Source organism: Pleurodeles waltl, chromosome 2_2 (genome assembly GCF_031143425.1).
Source record: "Pleurodeles waltl isolate 20211129_DDA chromosome 2_2, aPleWal1.hap1.20221129, whole genome shotgun sequence".
Taxonomy (NCBI): Eukaryota; Metazoa; Chordata; class Amphibia; order Caudata; family Salamandridae; genus Pleurodeles; species Pleurodeles waltl.
In genome coordinates, this window is record NC_090439.1 from 186,113,681 (window position 1) to 186,135,352 (window position 21,672).

General features: G+C 48.7%; 1 protein-coding gene across 2 annotated transcripts in view; it reads right to left on the minus strand.

Moving 5' to 3' along the window:
- The window catches only part of SLC9A3 (solute carrier family 9 member A3), a 1,524,418-nt gene that overhangs the window by 849,896 nt on the left and 652,850 nt on the right, over nucleotides 1-21,672 (minus strand). The gene's annotated exons all lie outside the window — the stretch shown is intronic.

Consider the following 21,672-nt stretch of genomic DNA (forward strand, 5'->3'; position numbering starts at 1 on the left):
CAAAGGACTGAAGACAGATTCCTGGACCTGAAGACCTGCAAAGGAAGGGGACCAAGTCCAAGAGTCATGTAAGTGTCCAGGGGGGGCAGGAGCACATTAAAACCCCGGATGAAGGTGCAAAAGGACTGCCTCTGGGTGGAAGAAGCCAAAGATTCTGCAACAACGGAAGGTGCCAGGAACTTCTCCTTTAGTCAGAAGATGTCCCACTGCGCACTGGAGGAAGTAGAGTTATTTTCACACAGAAAGACCACAAACAAGCCTTGCTAGCTGCAAGAGTCACGGTTGAAGATAATGGGTGCTGCCCGGGCCCAGTAAGGACCAGGAGGTTGCCCCTTGGAGGAGGAGACAGAGAGGGTGATCAGCAACAGAGAGAGCCCATACAGAAGCAGGCAGCATCCACAGAAGCACTTGAACAGGTATTTAAGAAATCTGAGCACTGCACTCATCTCAATACAACAAAAGAGGATCCCACGAAGTCGGTGGTCAACTCAGCGAGTTGAGCAATGCAGGACAGAGTGCTGGGGACCTGGGCTGTGCTGTGCACAAAGGAATCCTTGCAGAAGTGCACAGAAGCACAGGCAGCTGCAGATCACGCAGTACACAGGATTACTGTCTGGCGTGGGGAGGCAAGGACAGAAGGACCACTGGATTGTTGAGGTCACTTGGATCCAGCTCCTGTGTTCCAGGGACAATGCTCGTCAAGATGAGAGGGGACCCAGAGGACCAGTGATGCAGAAGTTTGGTGCCTGCGTTAGCAGGGGAAGATTCCGTTGACCCACGGAAGATTTCTTCTTGGCTTCCAGTGCAGGGTGAAGGCAGACAGCCCTCAGAGCATACACCACCCGGAAACAATTGAGAAAGCCGGCAGGATTAGGTGCTACAATGTTACTGGTACTCGTCTTGCTACTTTGTTGTGGTTTTGCATGTGTCCTGGAGCACTCAGCGGTCGATCCTTGGCAGAAGTCGAAGAGGGAGATGCAGAGGAACTCTGGTGATCTCTTGCATTCGTTATCTGAAGAGAAACCCACAGGAGAGTCCCTAAATATCCCTCAGAGGAGGATTGGCTACCTAACCAGGTAAGAAGCTATCAGAAGGGGTCTCTTACGTCACCTGCTGGCACTGGCCACTCAGACGTCTCCATTGTGCCCTCACACCTCTGCATTCAAGATGGCAGAGGTTTGGGACACACTGGAGGAGCTCTGGGCACCACCCCTGGGTTGGTGATGGACAGGGGAGTGGTCACTCACCTTTCCTTTGTCCATTTTCGCGCCAGAGCAGGGACTGGGGGATCCCTGAACCGGTGTAGACTGGCTCATGCAAGGAGGGCACCATCTGTGCCCTTCAAAGCATTTCCAGAGACTGGGGGAGGCTACTCCTCCACAATCCTTAACACCTATTTCCAAAGGGAGAGGGGGTAACACCCTCTCTCAGAGGAAATCCTTTGTTCTGCCTTCCTGGGACTGGGCTGCCCAGACCCCGGGAGGGCAGAAACCTGTCTGAGGGTTGGCAGCAGCGGTAGCTGCAGAGAAAACCTCAGAGAGATAGTTTGGCAGTACCCGGGGTCCATGCTTGAGCCCCGGGAATGCATGGAATTGGCACCCCAATACCCTATTTGGCTTGGGGTGACAATTCCATGATCTTAGACATGTTACGTGGCAATATTCGGATTTACCATTGTGAAACTACATATAAGTACTGACCTATATGTAGTGCACACGTGTAATGGTGTCCCGCACTTACAAAGTCCGGGGAAATTGTCCTGAACTATGAGGGGGCACGTTGGCTAGTGCCAGGGTGCCCTCACACTTAGTAACTTTGCATCTAACCTTCACTAAGTGAAGGTTAGACATAATAGGTGACTTATAAGTTACTTAAGTGCAGTGTAAAATGGCTGTGAAATAACATGGGCGTTATTTCACACAGGCTGCAGTGGCAGTCCTGTGTAAGATTTGCCTGAGCTCCCTATGGGTGGCAAAAGAAATGCTGCAGCCCATATTGATCTCCTGGAACCCCAATACCCTGGGTACTTAGGTTCCATATATTAGGGAATTATATGGGTGTTCCCGTGTGCAAATTAGAATTGGTGAAAATGGTCACTAGACCATAGTGACAATTTTAAAGGCAGAAAGAGCATAAGCACTGAGGTTCTGGTTAGCAGAGCCTCAGTGACACAGTTAGTCACTACACAAATACACACATTCAGGCCACAAACTATGAGCCCTGGGGTTCTGGCTAGCAGGATCCCAGTGAGACAGGCAAAAACAAACTTACATGCATGTGAAAAATGGGGGTCACATGCCAGGTAAGATGGTGCTTTCCTACACAACACCCCCGAACGAGGGACAATAAGGCTAACTTTGCCCAGATGAGTCTTCATTGTCTAAGTGGAAATATCTGGAGAGTCCATCTGCATTAGAGTGGGTACTCCCAGGTCTATGTTGCACTGTATAGTAGTCCATTTCCTGTAGGGAGATGGGCCACCTCAACAATTTAGGGTTTACACCTTTCATTTGTTAAAGCCATAATAGAGGTTTGTGGTCTGCCTGAACAATAAAGTGAGTACCAAACAGGTATGGTCTCTACTTTTTCAGTGCCCAGTCCACAGCAAAGGCCTCCCTCTCTATGGCAGACCAACGCTTTTCTATAGGGGTCAACCTCCTGCTGATAAAAGCGACAGGTTGATCCTGGCCCTCAGTGTTAAGCTGTGATAGAAATGCCCCTACCCCTAATTCAGAAGCATCAGTCTGGACTCTGAATTTCTTGGAGTAACAAGGGCTCTTTAGGACAGGTGCAGAGCACATGGCCTGTTTATCTCATCCATTATCTTTGACAGCTAGCTGTCCACAATACCTTTTTAGGCATCTCCTTGCTGGTGAGGTCATTAAGAGGAGCTTCAATGGAGCCATAGTTCTTAAAGAACCTCCTATAGTAGCTTGTGAGGCCTAAAAAGGCTCTCACCTGGGTTTGAGTTGTAGGGGGAGCCTATTCCATAATGACAGAATCGTCCCCTGCAGTGGTGCAATCTGTTCCCCACCTACCAGGTGGCCCATATAAACCACTTTTCCCTGCCCTATCTGGCACTTTGAGGCCTTGATAGTGAGGACTGCCTTTTGCAGTGCTTCCAAAACTTTCCATAGGTGGACCAGGTGCTCATCCCAGGTGGAGCTAAAGACATCTATATCATCTAGATATGCTGCACTAAAAGCTTCCCACCCTTGCAGGACTGTGATCACCACCTCTGAAAAGTGACATGTGCATTTTTCAAACCAAAGGGCATAACAGTGAACTGATAGTGCCCTTCAATGGTGGAAAATGCTGTTTTAGGTTTAGCATCTTCTGATAACTTAATCTGCCAATACCCTGCAGTTAAATGAAAAGTGCTTAGATACTTGGCAGAAGGCAGTGTATCTATGAGCTCATCTGCCCTGGGTATATGGTGAGCATCACTTTTGGTTACCTGATGGAGTCCTCTACAGTCAACACAAAACCTAATTTCCTTTTTACCATCTTTAGTGTGTGGTTTTGGGACAAGCACCACTGGGCTAGCCCAAGAGCTCCCAGAAGGTTAAATCACTCTTAGGTCCAGCGGTTTCTGTACCTCTTGTTTTATGCAATCCCTGAGATGGTCAGGCTGCCTATAAATATTACTTTTGACAGGTAAACTGTCTTCAGTGTTGATTGTGTGCTCACACCAGGGATCTGTGAGAAGAGGTCAGAGAATTGGCCTTAGAGATTTATACAGTTGTCGTTCTGCTCAGCAGTAAGGCAATCTGCAAGCACAACTCCCCCCACTAAGCCATCAGCTTCAGTGGTGGAGAAGAGGTCAGGGAGAGGGCCACCCTCTTCCTCCTGTCCCTCATCAGTTGCCATGAGCAGGGTTAAGGCAGCCCTGTCATAATGAGGTTTCATGCGATTGACATGGAGCACCCTAAGGGGACTCCTGGCAGTGCCAAAAACTACCAAGTAGGTGACCTCACCTTTCTTTTCAACAATGAGATGGGGTCCACTCCATTTGTCCTGGAGTGCTCTTTGGGCCACAGGCTCTGTAGGAAGGTAGCCTCTTTCTAGCCTTGTTACTTCCACTTTTGGTCTGTTTGTGAGTATATGTCAGGGTATTTCTACTGTCTCACTGGGATCCTGCTAGCCAGGGCCCAGTGCTCATAGTGAAAACCCTATGTTGTCAGTGTGTTTGATATGTGTCACTGGGATCCTGGTAGCCAGGACCCCAGTGCTCATATGTTTGTGGCCTATATGTGATCCCTGTGTGGTGCCTAACTGTATCACTGAGGCTCTACTAACCAGAACCTCAGTGTTTATGCTCTCTCTGCTTTTAAAATTGTCACTGCAGGCTAGTGACTAATTTTACCAATTCTCATTGGCACACTGGTACACCCATATAATTCCATTGTATATGGTACCTAGGTACCCAGGGTATTGGGGTTCAAGGAGATCCCTATGGGCTGCAGCATTTCTTTTGCCACCCATAGGGAGCTCAGAATTCTTACACAGGCCTGCCACTGCAGCCTGAGTGAAATAACGTCCATGTTATTTCACAGCCATTTTTCACTGCACATAAGTAACTTATAAGTCACCTATATGTCTAACCCTCACTTGTTGAAGGTTGGGTGCCAAGTTACTTAGTGTGTGGGCACCCTGGCACTAGCCAAGGTGCCCCCACATCGTTCAGGGCAAATTCCCCAGACTTTGTGAGTGCGGGGACACCATTACACGTATGCACTATACATAGGTCACTACCTATGTATAGCGTCACAATGGTAACTCCGAACATGGCCATGTAACATGTCTAAGATCATGGAATTGTCACCCCAATACCATTCTGGTATTGGGGGCACAATTCCATGATCCCCGGCTCTCTAGCACAGAACCCGGGTACTGCCAAACTGCCTTTCCAGGTTTTCCACTGCAGCTGCTGCCAACCCCTCAGACAGGATTCTGCCCTCCTGGGGTCTGGGCAGCCCAGGAAGGCAGAACAAAGGATTTCCTCTGAGAGAGGGTGTTACACCCTCTCTTTTTGGAAATAGGTGTGAAGGGCTGTGGAGGAGTAGCCTCCCCCAGCCTCTGGAAATGCTTTGATGGGCACAGATGGTGCCCATCTCTGCATAAGCCAGCCTACACCGGTTCAGGGATTCCCCCAGCCCTTATCTGGTGTGAAACTGGACAAAGAAAAAGGGGAGTGACCACTCCCCTGACCAGTACCTCCCAGGGCAGGTGCCCAGAGCTCCTCCAGTGTGTCCCAGACCTCTGCCATCTTGGAAACAGAGGTATTGGGGGCACACTGGACTGCTCTGAGTGGCCAGTGCCAGCAGGTGATGTCAGAGACCCACTCTGATAGGCTCTTACCTCTCTTGGTAGCCAATCTTCCTTTCTTGGTAGCCAAACATCCTTTTCTGGCTATTTAGGGTCTCTCCTCTGGGGAATCCCTCAGATAACGAATGCAAGAGCTCACCAGAGTTCCTCTGCACTTACCTCTTCGACTTCTGCCAAGGATTGACCGCTAACTGCTCCAGGACGCCTGCAATACCGGAACAAAGTAGCAAGGCGATCACTAGCAACATTGTAGCGCCTCATCCTACCGGCTTTCTCGACTATTTCCTGGTGGTGCATGCTCTGATGGCTGTCTGCCTTCACCCTGCACTGGAAATCCCGAAGAAATCTCCCGTCGGTTGACGGAGTCTTCCCCCTGCTAACGCAGGCACCAAACTTCTGCCTCACCAGTCCTCTGGGTACCCTCTCATCTCGACAAGCATGGTCCCTGGAACACAGGAGCTATATCCAAATGACCCGCACAGACCAGTGATCCTTCAGTCCAAGTTTGGTGGAGCTAAGTCCTTGCTTCCCCACGCTAGACTGCAAACCTGTGTACTGCATGATTTGCAGCTGCTCCGGCTTCTGCGCACTTCTCCAAGGATTCCTTTGTGCGCAGCCTAGCCTGTGTCTCCAGCACTCTGTCCTGCAGTGCTGAACCCTCTGAGTTGGCCTCCGACATCGTGGGACCCTCTTTTCGTGACTCCGGTTCACAAATCTTCTAAGTGCCTGCTATGGTACTTCTGCGGGTGCTGCCTGCTTCTCTGGGGGCTCTCTGAGTTGCTGAGTGCTCCTTCTGTCTCCTCCTCCAAGGGGCGACATCCTGGTCCTTCCTGGTCCCCAGCAGCACCCAAAAACCTCTACCGCGACCCTTGCAGCTAGCTAGGCTTGTTTGTGGTATTTCTGCGTGGAAACACTTTTGCAACATCCAGCACGCTGAGGGACATCTTCCATCCAAAGGAGAAGTTCCTAGCCCTTTTCGCTGTTGCAGAATCCTTGGCTTCTTCCACCCGGAGGCAGCCTCATTGCACCTTCATCCGGGGTTTCCTGGGCTCCTGCCCCCCGGACACTATCGCGACTCTTGGACTTGGTCCCCTTGCTGGTCCTCAGGTCCAAGAATCCATCTTCAGTGCTTTGCTGGTGTTTGTGGTTCTTGCAGAATCCCCCTATCACGACTATTGTGACCTTTTGGGGTAGTAGGGGAACTTTACTCCTACTTTTCAGGGTCTTGGGGTGGGGTATCTTGGACACCCTGACTGTTTTCTTACAGTCCCAGCGACCCTCTACAAGCTCCCATAGGTCTGGCGTCCATTTGTGATTTGCATTCCACTTTTGGAGTATATGGTTTGTGTTGCCACTAGACCTATGTTCACCTATTGCATCCTATTGTAATTCTACACTGTTTGCATTACTTTTCTTACTGTTACTTACCTGTTTTGGGTTTGTGTACATATGACTTGTGTATATTACTTACCTTCTAACTGAAGGTACCCACTATAAGCAAAGCCAGGCCAGCCTCCTACAGGCTTGGATACCCACACCTTCTGTCCTGGGTGGTACTGGGTCAGGACAGCCTTCTGGTCATGCCATTGCTTTTGGAGCTCTTGGCTGGTCTGAAGGTTTTTACTGCCCATTTTCCATGTACTCGGCCGTTCTGGATCTTAGGCCAAGTATATAGTCCACAATGTCTTGCTTGGGAGCTTTTAAAGGTTGTACCCAACCCTCCTTCACAAGAGCAAGGGGACCTCTTACAGGGTGTCCAAAGAGTAGTTCAAAGTGCCTAAAGCCCACTCCTTTTTTAGGGTACCTCCCTGTAAGCAAAAAGGAGGCATGGCATTAGGACATCCCATCTCCTTCTGAGTTTTTCAGGGAGCCCCATAATCAAACATTTGAGAGTTTTATTAAACCTCTCAGTCAGACCATTTGTCTGTGGATGATAAGGAGTAGTGAACTTGTAAGTTACACCACACTCCTTCCACATAGCTTTGAGGTATGCAGACATGAAGTTACTACCTCTGTCTGACTCCACTTCCTTAGGAAAATCCACTCTGGAAAATATTGCCAGGAGGGCTTTTGCCACTGCAGGAGCTGTAGTGGTCCTTAAGGGTATGGCTTCAGGATACCTAGATGCATGGTCCACTACCACAAGGATAAGACTATTGCCTGAAACTGTTGGAGAATCAAGTGGGCCAACTATGTCAACCTCAAACCTTTCAAAGGGCACCCCAATCACTAGAAGTGGAATTAAGGGGGCCTTAGATGTGCCACGAGTCTTGCCACTGGCTTGGCAGGTCACACAGGAGCGGCAAAACTCCTTAGATTCCCCAAACATGTGAGGCCAGTGAAACAATGGAACAAGCCTGTCCCAAGTTTTACTCTGGCCCCAATGCCCAGCCAAAGGAATATCATGTGCCAAGGTCAGAAGAAACTCCCTATACTGCAAAGGGATGACCAATCTCCTGGCAGATCCAGGTTTAGGGTCCCTTGACTCAGTGTAAAGGAGATTATCTTACCAATAGACCTTATGGCTATCAGTGATATCCCCATTCTGCTGTGTGACAGCTAGCTGTCCTAAACCCTCTAGTGTGGGACAGGTCTGCTGTGCCACACTCAGCTCTTCCCTAGCAGGCCCCCCTGCGCCCCAAAGCTCAACAGTGTCTGCTGCCAGCTCATCTGGTGTAGGTTCTGCACAGGGAGAGGATTCCTCTTCCTTAAAAGGGGAATCATCTGGAGAAGGAGGGATGGGGGGCAAGGATTTACCCTTTCAATCCCTAGATTTTGGGAGCACATGGTCCATTATTTCAGGATCCAAGCTGCCTTGTCCTCTTTGCTTCTAGGCCTGAGCGCTTGTGAGAGCAAAGGTATGCCCTGGGATGCCCAGCATTGCTAGGTGAGCCTCCAACTCCACTTCAGCCCAAGCTGATATCTCCAAATCATTGCCTAGTAAGCAATCTACAGGTAAATCAGTGGCTACCACAACTTTCTTTGGGCCAGTAACCCCCCACCAGTTGAGATTCACAACAGCCATTGGGTGGCTAAGAGTGATGTTATGAGCATCAGTCACTTGATACTGCTGACCAAGCAGGTGTTGATCAGGGTGAACCAGTTTCTCAATCACCATAGTGACACTGGCTCCTGTATCCCTGTAGGCCTCAGCCTCAACACCATTTATTAAGGGAAGTTGATTGTACTTACCCATATTAAGAGGACAAGCAAACAAGGTGGCAAAGTCAATACCACCATCAGAGACTAAAATAGTCTCTGTGGTCTCCCTAACAAGACCAACCCCAACTACATTATGTAGTAAAGTACCATCTTGCCTGCCATGTTACCCCCATTTTCACTGTATGTATGTTTGTTTTTGCCCTTGGGTCACTGGGGTCCTGCTAGGCAGGACCCCAGTGCTAATAGTGTATGCCCTGTATGTGTTCCCTGTGTGGTGCCTAACTATCTCACTGAGGCTCTGCTAACCAGAACCTCAGTGTTTATGCTCTCTCTGCTTTCTAAATTTGTCACTGCAGGCTAGTGACTAAATTTACCAATTCTCATTGGCACACTGGTACACCCATATAATCCCCTTGTATATGGTACTTAGGTACCCAGGGTATTGGGGTTCCAGGAGATCCCTATGGGCTGCAGCATTTCTTTTGCCACCCATAGGGAGCTCAGGCAATTCTTACACAGGCCTGCCACTGCAGCCTGAATGAAATAACGTCCACGTTATTTCACAGCCATTTTTCACTGCACATAATTAACTTATAAGTCACCTATATGTCTAACCCTCACTTGGTGAAGGTTGGGTGCCAATTTACTTAGTGTTTGGGCACCCTGGCACTAGCCAAGGTACCCCCACATCGTTCAGGGCAAATTCCCCGAACTTTCTGAGTGCGGGGACACCATTACACGCGTGCACTGGACATAGGTCACTACCTATGTGTAGTGTCACAATGGTAACTCCAAACATGGCCATGTAACATGTCTAAGATCATGGAATTGTCACCCCAAGATCCCCTGGGTCTCTAGCGCCAAACCCAGGTACTGCCAAACTGCCTTTCCGGGGTTTCCACTGCAGTTGCTGCTACCAACCCCTCAGACAGGATTCTGCCCTCCTGGGGTCTGGATAGCCCCAGCCCAAGAAGGCAGAACAAAGGATTTCCTCTGAGAGAGGGTGTTACACCCTCTCCCTTTGGAAATACGTGTGAAGGGCTGGGGAGGAGTAGCCTCCCCCAGCCTCTGGAAATGCTTTGATGGGCACAGATGGTATCTCTGCATAAGCCAGTCTACACCGGTTCAGGGATCCCCCAGCCCTGCTCTGGCGTGAAACTGGACAAAGGAAAGGGGAGTGACCACTCCCCTGACCAGTACCTCCCAGGGGAGGTGCCCAGAGCTCCTCCAGTGTATCCCAGGCCTCTGCCATATTGGATTCAGAGGTGTTGGGGGCACACTGGACTGCTCTGAGTGGCCAGTGCCAGCAGGTGACGTTAGAGACCCCCTCTGATAGGCTCTTACCTCTCTTGGTAGCCAATCCTCCTTTCTTGGTAGCCAAACCTCCTTTCTGGCTATTTAGGGTCTCTCCTCTGGGGTATTCTTCAGATAACGAATGCAAGAGCTCACCAGAGTTCCTCTGCACTTTCCTCTTCGACTTCTGCCAAGGATCGACCGCTGACTGCTCCAGGACGCCTGCAAAACTGCAACAAAGTAGAAAGACGACTACCAGCAACATTGTAGCGCCTCATCCGGACGGCTTTCTCGACTGTTTCCTGGTGGTGCATTCTCTGAGGGCTGTCTGCCTTCACCCTGTACTGGAAGCCAAAAAGAAATGTCCCATGGGTCGACTGAATATTCGCCCTGCTAACGCAGGCACCAAAAGACTGCATCACCGGTCCTATGGGTGTCCTCGCATTCTGACGAGTGTGGTCCCTGGAACACAGGAGCTGGATCCAAGTGACCCCCACAGTCCAGTGATCCTTCAGTCCAAGTTTGGTGGAGGTAAGTCCTTGCCTCCCCACACTAAACAGCAAACCTGTGTACTGCATGATTTGCAGCTGCTCCAGCTTCTGTGCACTTCTCCAAGGATTCCTTTGTGCACAACCTAGCCTGGGTCCCCAGCACTCCGTCCTGCAGTGCTCAGCCTGCTGTGTTGGAATCCGACGTCGTGGGACCCTCCTTTTGTGACTCCAGTTTCACAAATCTTCTAAGTGCCTGCTCTGGTACTTCTGTGGGTGCTGCCTGCTTCTGCTGGGGCTCTCTGAGTTGCTGACACCCCCTCTGTCTCCTCCTACAAGGGGCGACATCCTGGTCTTTCCTGGTCCCCAGCAACACCCAAAAACCTCTACCGTGACCCTTGCAGCTAGCAAGGCTTGTTTGTGGTATTTCTGCGTGGAGACACTTCTGCAACATCCAGCATGCAGTGGGACATCTTCCATCCAAAGGAGAAGTTCCTAGCCCTTTTCGTTGTTGCAGAATCTTTGGCTTCTTCCACCCAGAGGCAGCCTTTTTGCACCTTCATCCGGGGTTTCCTGGGCTCCTGCCCCCCCGGACACTATCGCCACTCTTGGACTTGGTCCCCTCGCCTTGCAGGTCCTCATGTACAGGAATCCGTCTTCAGTGTTTTGCTGGTGTTTGTGGTCCTTGCAGAATCCCCCTATCACAACTAATTTGTCTTTCTGGGGTAGTAGGGTAACTTTACTCCTACTTTTCAGGGTCTTGGGTGGGGTATCTTAGACACCCTGACTGTTTTCTTACAGTCCCAGCGACCCTCTACAAGCTCCGATAGGTCTGGGGTCCATTCTTGATTTGCAATTCCACTTTTAGAGTATATGGTTTGTTTTGCCCCTAGACCTACGTTTGCCTATTGCATCCTATTGTGATTCTACGTTGTTTGCACTACTTTTCTTACTATTACTTACCTGTTTTGGGTTTGTGTACATATATCTTGTGTGTATTACTTACCTCATAAGTGAGGGTATCCTCTGAGATACTTTTGGCATATTGTCACTAAAATAAAGTACCGTTATTTTTAGTGACTCCGAGTATTGTGTTTTCTTATGATATTGAGCTATATGATAAAAGTGGTATATTAGGAGCTTTGCATGTCTCCTAGTTCAGCCTAAGCTGCTTTGCCATAGCTACCTTCTATCAGCTAAAGCTGCTAGAAACACCTCTATTCTACTAATAAGGGATAACTGGACCTGGCACAGGGTATAAGTACCACAAGGTACCTACTATAAGCCAGGCCAGCCTCCTATATTAGTCATGCAGCGGTGGGATTAGTACTTGTAACTGCTTTACCACTTTGTCATTTGGTGCTTTTCATAAGAAAATCATATACCAAATAGTTCGGTACGTACACTTAACCAAAACTGTTTACTTTTCTACTCTAAAACTTTAAACAAAGCTTCTGAAAAGTTCTGAAAACTTCTAAAAGTTTTCCCAAAGTTTGAAAAACTTTTTTCTCTGTGCTTTCTAAAGTTCTAAAACTTTTTCTCTCACTATCCTGAAACCTTTTTCTACCATGTCTATTGTAGAGCCCACTCCCAAAACTGTTAATGCAACATATTAGAGTTTGAACTATAAAAGTTTGAGGGGTCTCTGCCTAGATAGAGGTTTGAGTATAGGTAAGAATCCTACAAAAGAGTTTCTCTTTAACATGCTCATTGTAGATGACCAGAACCAGTCTGGCCCATCTCAGGAGAAGTTAGAAAATGGGGAAGCTTCCCTGTCAGACTCAGAGGAGTTCCATGAGGAAGCTGGGGAGGTTTCTTACAAAGTCCTGCCCCCTAGCAGGGCACCTAGTGACACTGGTAGTGTTAGAGGGTCCCACACCGGTAGGGCATCTTTCACCCCTAGACGTCAGGTTACTAGGGTCCAGACAGTTAGGGACAGGTCTCCCTCTGAAACTTCCCACATTTCCTCTGTGTCTAAACATTCACAACCCACCCACCCTGAGGATAACTTGATAGAAAGGGAACTAAAAAAGCTGAGGGTAGAAGAGACCAGACTGAAGCTTAAACAGCAGCAGCTGGCCTTGGATAGGGAATCCCTAGACATAGAGAGGGAAAGACAGAGGTTGGGGTTAGTTCCCCATGGTGGCAGCAGCAGAATTTCTGATAGCAATCCTGTTAGAGAGCAAGATTCCAGAAACCTGCATAAGATAGTCCGCCCTTACAAGGAGGGGGATGACATTAACAAGTGGTTTGCTGCACTTGAGAGGGCCTGTATGGTACAGTTGGTCCCTCAAAGGCAGTGGGCTGCTATCTTGTGGCTATCTTTCACTGGAAAGGGTAGGGATAGTCTCCTTACTGTCAGAGAAAGTGATGCCAATAATTACAAAGTTTTGAAATATGCACTCTTGGATGGAGTTGGCTTAACCACTGAACAATACAGGATTAAGTTCAGAGACACCAGAAAAGAGTCTTCCCAAGACTGGACAGATTTTGTGGACTGTTCTGTAAAGGCCTTGGAAGGGTGGTTGCATGGCAGTAAAGGTTCTGACTATGAAAGCCTGTATAATCTTATTCTGAGAGAGCATATTCTTAACAATTGTGTGTCTGACTTGTTGCACCAGTACCTAGTGGACTCTGATCTGACCTCTCCCCAAGAATTGGGAAAGAAGGCAGACAAATGGGTCAGAACAAGGGTGAACAGAAAAGTTCATACAGGGGGTGACAAGGATGGCAAGAAGAAGGATGGTAAGTCTTTTGAGAAGGGTGGGGACAAAAGTAAGCGTTCTGAGTCTTCATCAGGCCCACAAAAATCCTCTGGGGTTGGTGGGTCCAAATCCTCTTCTAGTAATCAGAAAAAGCCTTGCTGTTATTTATGTAAAGAAAAAGGCCATTGGGCAAGTGATTCCTCTTGTCCAAAGAAAAACACCAAACCTCCCACCACCACAACCCCTGCTGCAAATTCTAGTACCCCTAGTAATAGCAGTGGTGGCTGGAAATCTACTACTAATAGCCAATCGAAGGGTGTAGCTGGGCTCACTATTGGCAATGTAGTTGGCGTTGGTCTTGTTAAGGAGACCACAGAGGCTGTTTTAGTTTCTGATGGTGGCATTGATTTTGCCACCTTGGTTGCTTATTCCCTTAATATGGATAAGTATATTCAACTTCCCCTAATCAATGGTGTTGAGGTTGAGGCCTACAGGGACACAGGAGCCAGTGTAACTATGGTGACGGAAAAACTGGTCCACCCTGATCAACACCTACTTGTTCAGCAGTACCAAGTGACAGATGCTTATAACAACACTCTTAGCCACCCTACGGCTGTTGTGAATCTCAACTGGGGAGGGGGGGGGGGGGGGGGGGGTTACTGGTCCAAAGAAAGTTGTGGTAGCCACTGATTTACCTGTAGATTTTCTACTAGGAAACGATTTGGAGACATCAGCTTGGGCAGAACTGGAGTTGGAGGCCTCATGCAGCAATGCTGGGCATTCCTGGGCATAGTTTTCTTTCAGAAGGGCTCAGGCCAAGAAGCAAAATGGATAGGGTAACTTGGATCCTGGAACAATGGACCAAGTGCTCCCTAAAGCTAGTGGTAAAAAGGGTAAATCCCTACCCACTATCCCTCCCTCTACAGATGACTCCCCTTTTGAGGAAGAGGAATCCTCTCCCTGTGCAGAACCTACACCAGAGGAGCTGGCAGCAGACACTGCTGAGCTTTTGGGTGCAGAGGGGCCTGCCAGGGAAGAGCTGAGTGTGGCACAGCAAACCTGTCCCACATTAGAGGGTCTAAGACAGCAAGCTGTCAAACAGCAGAATGGGGATGTCAGTGACAGTCATAGGGTGTACTGGGAAGACCACCTCTTGTACACTGAGTAAAGCGACCCAAAACCTGGAGCAGCCAGGAGATTGGTCATTCCCCTGCAGTACAGAGAGGGTCTTCTCACCCTAGCACATGACATTCCTTTGGCTGGGCATTTGGGCCAGACGAAAACTTGAGAAAGACTTGTCCCCTTGTTTCACTGGCCTCACATGTCAGAGGACACAAAAGACTCCAGGACGCCTGCAAAACCACAACAAAGTAGCAAGACGACTACCAGCAACATTGTAGCGCCTCATCCTGCCAGCTTTCTCAACTGTTTCCTGGTGGCGCATGCTCTGAGGGCTGTCTGCCTTCACCCTGCACTGGAAGCCAAGAAGAAATCTCCTTTGGGGCGACGGAATCCTCCCCCTGCTAACACAGGCACCAAACTTCTGCATCACCAGTCCTCTGGGTCCCCTCTCATCCTGACCAGCGTGGTCCCTGGAACACAGGAGCTAGGTCCAAGTGTCTCCCACAGTCCAGTGGCCCTTCTGTCTAAAGTTGGTGGAGTTAAGTCCTTGCCTCCCCACGCCAGACAGCAAACCTGTGCACAGCACGATTTGCAGCTGCTCCGGCTTCTGTGCACTTCTCCAAGGATTCCTTTGTGCACAGCCTAGCCCAGGTCCCCAGCACTCCGTGCTGCATTGCCCAACTCGCTGAGTTGGACTCAGACGTCGTAGGACCCTCCTTTGCGACTCTGAGTCGACCGATGTCCTCAGATCTTCTAAGTGCCTGCTCCGGTACTTCTGCGGGTGCTGCCTGCTTCTGCGTGGGCTCTCTCAGTTGCTGAGCGCCCCCTCTGTCTCCTCTTCCAAGGAGCGACATCCTGGTCCTTCCTGGTCCCAAGCAGCACCCAAAATCCTCAACTGCGACTCTTGAAGCTAGTAAGGCTTGGTTGCAGTATTTCTGCCTGGAAACACTTCTGCAACATCCAGCATGCTGTGGGACATGTTCCTAGCCCTTTTCGTGGTTGCAGAATCTTTGGCTTCTTCCACCCAGAGGCAGCCCTTTTGCACCTTCATCCGGGGTTTAGTGGGCACCTGCCCCCCTCGGACACTTTCGTGACTCTCGGACTTGGTCCCCTTCCTTTACAGGTCCTCAGGTCCAGGAATCCGTCTTCAGTGTTTTGCTGGTGCTTGTGGTTCTTGCAGAATCCCCTATCACGACTATTGTGTTTTTCTGGGATAGTAGGGTAACTTTACTTCTACTTTTCAGGGTCTTGGGGTGGGGTATTTTGGACACCCTTACTGTTTTCTCACAGTCCCAGCGACCCTCTACAATCTCCCATAGGTCTGGGGTCCATTTGTGATTCGCATTCCACTTTTGGAGTATATGGTTTGTGTTGACCCTAGACCTATGTCTACCTATTGCATCCTATTGTGATTCTACATTGTTTGCACTACTTTTCTTACTGTTACTTACTTGTTTTGGGTTTGTGTACATATAATTTGTGTATATTACTTACCTCCTAAGTGAGGGCATTCTCTGAGATACTTTTGGCATATTGTCACTAAAATAAAGTACCTTTATTTTTAGTAACTCTGAGTATTGTGTTTTCTTATGATATTATGCTATATGATATAAGTGGTATAGTAGGAGCTTTGCATGTCTCCTAGTTCAGCCTAAGTTGCTTTGCCATAGCTACCTCTATCAGCCTAAGCTTCTAGAAACAGCTCCATTCTACTAATAAAGTATAACTGGACCTGGCACAAGGTGTTAGTACCACAAGGTACCAACTATAAGCCAGGCCAGCCTCCAAAACTTATGTCAGGGACTGCATAAAACAAGAGGTTCAGAAAATTAAAGACTTAGGAGTGATTGAGCCTTCAGAAAGCCCATGGGCTAGCCCAATGGTGCTTGTTCCAAAACCTCACAGTAAGGATGGTAAAAGAGAGATGAGGTTTTGTGTTGACTATAGAGGGCTCAACCAAGTAACTAAGACAGATGCTCACCCTATACCCAGGGCAGATGAGCTCATCGATACACTGGTTTCTGCCAAGTATCTAAGCACTTTTGATTTAACTGAAGTGTATTGGCAGATTAAATTATCAGAAGATGCTAAACCCAAGACTGGAGTTTCAACCATTGGGGGGCACTATCAATTCACTGTGATGCCCTTTGGTCTGAGGAATGCACCTGCCACTTTTCAAAGGTTGGTGAACACAGTCCTGCATGGGTTGGAAGCTTTTAGTGCAGCATATCTGGATGATACAGCTGTCTTTAGCTCTACCTGGGATGATCACCTGGTCCACCTGTGGAAAGTTTTGGAGGCCCTACAAAGGTAGGCCTCACTATCAAGGCCTCAAAGTGCCAGATAGGGCAGGGGAAAGTGGTTTATCTGGGCCACCTGGTAGGTGGGGAACAGATTGCACCACTGCAGGGGAAGATCCAGATCATTATGGAATAGGCTCCCCCTACAACTTAAACCCAGGTGAGAGCCTTTTTAGGCCTCACACAGTGCTATAGAAGATTCATTAAGAATTATGGGTCCATTGCAGCTCCTCTTAATGACCTCACTGGTAAAAAGATGCCTAAAAAGGTATTAAGGACAGCTAGCTGTCAAAAAGCTTTTGATGAGCTCAAAGAAGCCATGTGCGCTGCACCAGTCCTAAAAAGCCCTTGCTACTCCAAACCGTTCGTAGTCCAGACTGATGCTTCTGAATGTAGGGTTGGAGCAGTGCTATCACAGCTTAATACTGAGGGCCAGGATCAACCTTTTGCTTTTATCATTAGGAGGTTGACCCCTAGTGAAAAGTGTTGGTCTGCCATAGAGAGGAAGGCCTTTGCTATGGTCTGGGCACTGAAGAAGTTGAGACCATACCTGTTTGGTACTCATTTTATTATTCAGACAGACCACAAACCTCTACTTTGGCTAAAACAAATGAAAGGTAAAAACCCCAATTGTTGAGGTGGTCCTTCTCCCTACAGGGAATGGACTATACAGTGGAACATAGACCTGGGAGTACCCACTCCAATGCAGATGGACTCTTCAGATATTTCCACTTAGACAATAAAGACTCATCTGGGCAAGGTTAGCCTTATTGGCCCTCGCTTGGATGGGGGGGGGGTGTAGGAAAGTACCATCTTGCCTGGCATGTTACCCCCACTTTTTACTTATGTAATATATATGTTTGTTTTTGCCTGTGTCACTGGGATCCTGCTAACCAGGACCCCAGTGCTCATAAGTTGTGCCCTGTATGTGTTCCCTGTGTGGTGCCTAACTATATCACTGAGGTTCTGCTAACCAGAACCTCAGTGTTTATGATCTCTCTGCTTTTAAAATTGTCACTGCAGCCTAGTGACTAATTTTACCAGTTCTGATTGGCACACTGGAACACCCTTATAATCCCCAGCATTTGGTACCTAGGTACCCAGGGTATTGGGGTTCCAAGAGATCCCTATGGGCTGCAGCATTTCTTTTGCCACCCATAGGGAGCTCAGACAATTCTTACACAGGACTGCCACTGCAGCCTGAGTGAAATAACGTCCACGTTATTTCACAGCCATTTACCACTGCGCTTAAGTAACTTATAAGTCACCTATATGTCTAACCTTCACCTGGTGAAGGTTGGGTGCAAAGTTACTTAGTGTGTGGGCACCCTGGCACTAGCCAAGGTGCCCCCACATTGTTCAGGGCAATTTCCCCGGACTTTGTGAGTGCTGGGACACCATTACACGTGTGAACTACATTTAGGTCAATAGATATGTGTAGCTTTGCAATGGTAACTCCTAACATGGCCATGTAACATTGTTCTCCCAAATACCAATCTGGTACTGGGGTGACAATCCCATGCATCCACGGGGCTCCAGCATTGACCCCGGGTACTGCCAAACTAGCTCTCTGGGTTTTCTCTGCAGCTACCTCTGCTGCCAACCATCAGACAGGTTTCTGCCCGCCTGGGTGTCCCAGTCCCAGGAAGGCAGTGTAGGAAAGTACCATCTTGCCTGGCATGTTACCCCCATTTTTCACTGTATATATGTTGTTTTAGTTGTATGTGTCACTGGGACCCTGGTAACCCAGGGCCCCAGTGCTCATAAGTGTGCCTGAATGTGTTACCTGTGTAGTGACTAACTGTCTCACTGAGGCTCTGCTAATCAGAACCTCAGTGGTTATGCTCTCTCATTTCTTTCTAAATTGTCACTAACAGGCTAGTGACCATTTTTACCAATTTACATTGGCTTACTGGAACACCCTTATAATTCCCTAGTATATGGTACTGAGGTACCCAGGGTATAAGGGTTCCAGGAGATCCCTATGGGCTGCAGCATTTCTTTTGCCACCCATAGGGAGCTCTGACAATTCTTACACAGGCCTGCCACTGCAGCCTGAGTGAAATAACGTCCACGTTATTTCACAGCCATTTTACACTGCACTTAAGTAACTTATAAGTCACCTATATGTCTAACCTTTACCTGGTAAAGGTTAGGTGCAAAGTTACTTAGTGTGAGGGCACCCTGGCACTAGCCAAGGTGCCCCCACATTGTTCAGAGCCAATTCACTGAACTTTGTGAGTGCGGGGACACCATTACACGCGTGCACTACATATAGGTCACTACCTATATGTAGCTTCACCATGGTAACTCCGAATATGGCCATGTAACATGTCTATGATCATGGAATTGCCCCCTCTATGCCATCCTGGCATTGTTGGTACAATTCCATGATCCCAGTGGTCTGTAGCACAGACCCTGGTACTGCCAGACTGCCCTTCCTGGGGTTTCTCTGCAGCTGCTGCTGCTGCCAACCCCTCAGACAGGCAGCTGCCCTCCTGGGGTCCAGCCAGGCCTGGCCCAGGATGGCAGAACAAAGAACTTCCTCTGAGAGAGGGTGTGACACCCTCTCCCTTTGGAAAATGGTGTGAAGGCAGGGGAGGAGTAGCCTCCCCCAGCCTCTGGAAATGCTTTGTTGGGCACAGATGTGCCCAATTCTGCATAAGCCAGTCTACACTGGTTCAGGGACCCCTTAGCCCCTGCTCTGGCGCGAAACTGGACAAAGGAAAGGGGAGTGACCACTCCCCTGACCTGCACCTCCCCTGGGAGGTGTCCAGAGCTCCTCCAGTGTGCTCCAGACCTCTGCCATCTTGGAAACAGAGGTGCTGCTGGCACACTGGACTGCTCTGAGTGGCCAGTGCCACCAGGTGACATCAGAGACTCCTTGTGATAGGCTCCTTCAGGTGTTAGTAGCCTTTCCTCTCTCCTAGGTAGCCAAACCCTCTTTTCTGGCTATTTAGGGTCTCTGTCTCTGGGGAAACTTTAGATAACGAATGCATGAGCTCAGCCGAGTTCCTCTGCATCTCCCTCTTCACCTTCTGATAAGGAATCGACCGCTGACCGCGCTGGAAGCCTGCAAACCTGCAACATAGTAGCAAAGACGACTACTGCAACTCTGTAACGCTGATCCTGCCGCCTTCTCGACTGTTTTCCTGCTTGTGCATGCTGTGGGGGTAGTCTGCCTCCTCTCTGCACCAGAAGCTCCGAAGAAATCTCCCGTGGGTCGACGGAATCTTCCCCCTGCAACCGCAGGCACCAAAAAGCTGCATTACCGGTCCCTTGGGTCTCCTCACAGCACGACGAGCGAGGTCCCTCGAATCCAGCGACACCGTCCAAGTGACCCCCACAGTCCAGTGACTCTTCAGCCCAAGTTTGGTGGAGGTAAGTCCTTGCCTCACCTCGCTGGGCTGCATTGCTGGGAACCGCGACTTTGCAAGCTACTCCGGCCCCTGTGCACTTCCGGCGGAAATCCTTCGTGCACAGCCAAGCCTGGGTCCACGGCACTCTAACCTGCATTGCACGACTTTCTAAGTTGGTCTCCGGCGACGTGGGACTCCTTTGTGCAACTTCGGCGAGCACCGTTTTACGCATCCTCGTAGTGCCTGTTTCTGGCACTTCCCCGGGTGCTACCTGCTTCAGTGAGGGCTCTTTGTCTTGCTCGACGTCCCCTCTCTCTGCAGGTCCAATTTGCGACCTCCTGGTCCCTCCTGGGCCCCAGCAGCGTCCAAAAACGCCAAACGCACGATTTGCGTGTAGCAAGGCTTGTTGGCGTCCATCCGGCGGGAAAACACTTCTGCACGACTCTCCAAGGCGTGGGGGATCCATCCTCCAAAGGGGAAGTCTCTAGCCCTTGTCGTTCCTGCAGTATTCACAGTTCTTCAGCCTAGTAAGAGCTTCTTTGCACCAACCGCTGGCATTTCTTGGGCATCTGCCCATCTCCGAGCTGCTTGTGACTTTTGGACTTGGTCCCCTTGTTCCACAGGTACCCTCAGTCAGGAATCCATCGTTGTTGCATTGCTGATTTGTGTTTTCCTTGCATTTTCCCTCTAACACGACTATTTTGTCCTTAGGGGAACTTTAGTGCACTTTGCACTCACTTTTCAGGGTCTTGGGGAGGGTTATTTTTCTAACTCTCACTATTTTCTAATAGTTCCAGCGACCCTCTACAAGGTCACATAGGTTTGGGGTCCATTCGTGGTTCGCATTCCACTTCTGGAGTATATGGTTTGTGTTGCCCCTATCCCTATGTTTCCCCATTGCATCCTATTGTAACTATACATTGTTTGCACTGTTTTCTAAGACTATACTGCATATTTTTGCTATTGTGTATATATATCTTGTGTATATTTCCTATCCTCTCACTGAGGGTACACTCTAAGATACTTTGGCATATTGTCATAAAAATAAAGTACCTTTATTTTTAGTATAACTGTGTATTGTGTTTTCTTATGATATTGTGCATATGACACTAAGTGGTACTGTAGTAGCTTCACACGTCTCCTAGTTCAGCCTAAGCTGCTCTGCTAAGCTACCATTATCTATCAGCCTAAGCTGCTAGACACCCTATACACTAATAAGGGATAACTGGGCCTGGTGCAAGGTGCAAGTACCCCTTGGTACTCACTACAAGCCAGTCCAGCCTCCTACATTGGTTGTGCAGCGGTGGGATAAGTGCTTTGAGACTACTTACCACTCTTGTCATTGTACTTTTCATAAGAGAAAAATATACAAAACAAGGTCAGTGTATATACACATAGCCAAAAAGTTTTGCATTTCCTCTTTTCACTCTTTTCTAAGTGCTGAAAAGTATTTCTAAACTTTCAAAAAGTTCTTAAAAGTTTAAAAAGTTTTTTCTGTCTTTCCAAAAAGTTCTGAAAACTTTTTTCTCTTTGTCTATCACTTTAACTCTCTCTAAAAATGTCTGGCACAGGCCAAAAAGTTGAACTGTCCAAACTTGCATATGATCACCTTAGCTGGAAAGGAGCAAGGAGTCTCTGCATAGAGAGAGGTTTGAGTGTAGGGAAGAATCCTTCCTTAGAACTGTTAATTAATATGCTTAGAGTACAGGATAAGGCCATAAGTGCCCAATCTGTAGAAAAAGTAGCTAATGGTTCTCAATCTGATCCAGGGACTCCCCCAGGAAAAGGTTCAGGAAAGAAACTTCTCAGCCTGCCCATTACTAGACAGTCTAGCATAGTTGGTACAGAGGTTGAATCACATCATACTGATGATGTGCTCTCACATTATGCTGGTAGCCAAGCTGTTAGGGTGCCC